Here is a 3,895-nt window from a genome sequence, read left to right as displayed (position 1 = left end):
GCTGCTATAGCGAGCAGCCCCCTCTGCTGGCCTAAACAAGCACAATGCGATTGAGACGTCAACAGGTAGACTCTGCTGCCCGGTCTTTCTTGTCACGCAACATATTATTTCACTTTGCAGTTTTGTTGCAGTCAACAAATAAATAAATAAATAAAAGAGGAATAGTCACATGAACACATATAAACTATTTACATTGCCAGGAATCCTAAACAAACAAATCATATTCATTAATAATAAAACAAGTTTTAATTGCCTTTTTGTTTTTCATTTTAGTTAGTGGTGCCATATTTTTTAAATTAATTTATAAAGTGAAAGAAGTTAGGTTTTGAATTAGACCATTTGCATTTGTGAATATGAAATGTACCTAATATTATTAGCAGTTGAATTAAATATATACCACCCATACCACTGCTGGCTTGCTTCTGAAGCTAAGCAGGGTTGGTCCTGGTCAGTCCTTGGATAGGAGACCAGATGCTGCTGGAAGGGGTGTTGGAGGGCCAGTAGGAGGCACTCTTTCCTCTGGTCTAAAAACAAATAGCCCAATACCCCGGAGCACAGACAGAACAATGAGACCGGAGTATCGACAAGTGCATGTGTATGGAAAGCGAGTCAGCTTATTGGGCAGATCTGTTGCCATTCAAGACAGTTTTGCAGGGCTGATTGGGCTGCACGACTTGACGATTAGCAGTCGTGTATTGACATGCCTGCTGACCAGAGACCTGACCGTCATAACCAGTAGGTAGCTTCCTACGGCTAATATTCAAAACCATCTAAATGTCACCTTGATACATGTACATACAGTCTACTCAATGGGGAGGGCATAAATGGCAACACTGGGACACAGGCTTGGGAGGTAGACTGTACAATACATTACCAAAAGTATGTGGACACCTGCACCTCCAAAATCATAGGCATTAAAATGGAGTTGGACCCTCTTTAGCTGCTATAACACCATCCACTCTTCTGGGAAGACTTTCCACTAGATGTAGGAACATTGCTGCCATTCAGCCAAAACAGCATTAGTGAGGTCAGGGACTGATGTTGGGCGGTTAGTCCTGGCTCGCAGTCTGCGTTCCAATTCATCCCAAAGGTGTGGGGCTGACTTCAGGGCTCTGTGCAGGCCAGTCAAGTTCTTCCATACCTATCTCGATAAAACATTTCTGTATGGACCTCGCTTTGTGCACAGGGGCATTGTCCTGCTGAAAAGGAAACTTCCCCAAACTGTTGTCACAAAGTTGGAAGCACATATTCATCTAGAATGTCATTGTATGCTGTAGTGTTAAGATGTCCCTTTCTTGGAACTAAAGGGCCTAGCCCGACCCATGAAAAATAGCCCTAGACCATTATTGCTTTACAGTTGGCACTATGCAGTCAGGCAGGTAGCGTTCTCCTGGCATCCACCAAACCCTGATTTGTCCTTTAGACTGCCAGATGGTGAAGCATGATTCATCACTCCAGAGAACGTGTTTCCACGGATCCAGAGTCCAATGGCGGCGAGCTTTACACCACTCCAGTTGATGCTTGGCATTGCGCATGGTGATCTTAGGCTTGTGAGTGGCTGCTTGGCCATGGAAACCAAGTTTGGAACTCGGTAGTGAGTGTTGCAACTGAGGACTAACGATTTTCACACACTACGTGCTTCAGCACTTGCTGGTCCTGTTCTGTGAGCTTGTATAGCCTACCACTTTGCGGCTGAGCCATTGTTGTTCCTAGAAGTTTCCACTTCATAATAACAGCACTTACAGTTGACGGGTTAGCTCTAGCAGGGCATACATTTGATGAACTGACCTGCTGGAAAGGAGGCGTCCTATGACGATGCCACGTTGAAAGTCACGGAGCTCTGCAGTAAGGTCATTCTACTGCCAATGTTTGTGGAGATTGCATAGCTGAAATAGCAGAATCCACACATTTGAAGGGGTGTCCTAATAATATTAGTGTATTAGGGTGATAGTCACAGTAGGCACACATATGCAACTCATGAAGCAACAGTACACCCATCATCAGTACCTTTATTCAAAAAACAAATGGTCAGTTTTATAACTGAAAAAGTACAAATATTTGTGAAAACTAGTGATACAGTGCCTTGCCCAATTTTTCAGTTTTTGAATTGTTAAAAAAGTTTGAAATATCCAATAAATGTCGTTCTACTTCATGATTGTGTCCCACTTGTTGTTGATTCTTCACAAAAAAATACAGTTTTATATCTTTATGTTTGACGCCTGAAATGTGGCAAAAGGTCACAAAGTTCAAGGGGGCCGAATACTTTCGCAAGGCACTGTATATATGACTCAGAGTCATCTTCTGGCTTCAAAGTCAAAACCCTTGCGGTAAAAGGTTACCCTTTGGTAGCTTTATGTATGGTAGTTGTGTGGTAAAGCTTCAGGTGCCCCAGATGCATCAAACTCTTTTGTTCATGCTGCACTAAAACCTCGATCACACCAACATTGTCATTGCATTTTGGTACACCAGAAGTACATACATTTCCAATGGAATGCTGTGTTTGCGTTGCAGACAGTGCATTCTGTGTGGTGCATACATTGGATTTAGTTGGATTCATCGAACTGTATGCATCAAACAGTATGCGCAAACGGCTTGACAAAAATGGTAGCAGAAGATGAATGTGGAACTTTTGTTGCATACATATCCAGATGATGCTGCTTACCATTTAGTGCAATAACACTGTCAGTGTGATCTAGGTTTGTGATCTAGGCATAGGCTACAGTGCGTTCTGTGTACCATATGCTTCAATATTTTCAACTCATGTGTTGCATTACCTTGCAGAGTCCAAACTGATAATAACTACTGTGCAAATTTGTCTTCAATGGCACTGGGACAAATCATCATTACTACTCAGAACTGTTCTGTAAGTAATTTAGCATGCCATCATGCAGGGCAAGCTAGTGATTTGAAATGGGAACAACCAGTTCAATGTATTGATGGTGGACATATGGTGTAAGAAAAAAACGGCTCAATAAAAACTGTCTAATCTATAGCAGAGTGCTAGGGGTGTGCCGACATTGCCATAATCGTATTCATAATCGTATCTGTAAATTGAAAGTCAGATCTGGTGATACTCATGTTCGGTGAAAAAAAATGAGTGTTTTATTATGCCTAAATACATGTTGCCAAAATATCTCCCTGCAAAAAAACCTGCAGATTAGGAGTAGCACGCAGAGGGGTGGGTGTGTCTTCAATTTGCAGCCGGCAGCCAAGTTTGCTGTCACTTAGTCTGAATGTATTTTACCACTTAACCTTTTTTCCCTCTACCCTTGCCCTACTTTTTAGATATTATGCACATTGATATATTGATAGCAAAGGTCCTTGCCATGTGATTTATCATAGTAGCAGGCAGCAGTAATCTAAATGATCAGACTGAAAACATGCAAGGAAAAGTGATCAAGTGAAATTATGAAGCAAGTGGATGGAGTGGACAGCTTCACTCTATCCAATCAGAGCAGCAGGATCAATGTGCAGCCAGCCCTTCTCTTAATATAGACAGGCAAGCTAGCAAGTTGAGTTATTTAGACCACGCACACGACTGACTCAAAGATATTACCTTATGGTTTAGAAACTCAGTGACTGACACAAGAAACCTGCTTGCTGGCACCTAAAATTTTTTTTTATTTCCGATCAAGGATAAATACAAAAAAAAACTCAGATCATAATAGTATTCAGAAAATTGCACATATCTGTTATGATACTTGTTTTGTCCGACAACTCAGCACACCCCACACCCTCTTTCCACACACCACTACTTTTCTTTCCACACTCCAGTCGCCATTTTGAGCTGCAGCTTCCCCCTCTCATATCACAAGCCCAATAACAAGACAAGTGGGCCTCAAGGGTGCCAGTTGGGAAGCACGCCATTCCATGTACCCAGAGGAAACAGGTGGTA

Source organism: Oncorhynchus nerka, linkage group LG18, assembly GCF_034236695.1.
Source record: "Oncorhynchus nerka isolate Pitt River linkage group LG18, Oner_Uvic_2.0, whole genome shotgun sequence".
Classification (NCBI taxonomy): Eukaryota; Metazoa; Chordata; class Actinopteri; order Salmoniformes; family Salmonidae; genus Oncorhynchus; species Oncorhynchus nerka.
Note: the sequence above shows the minus strand (reverse complement) of the source record.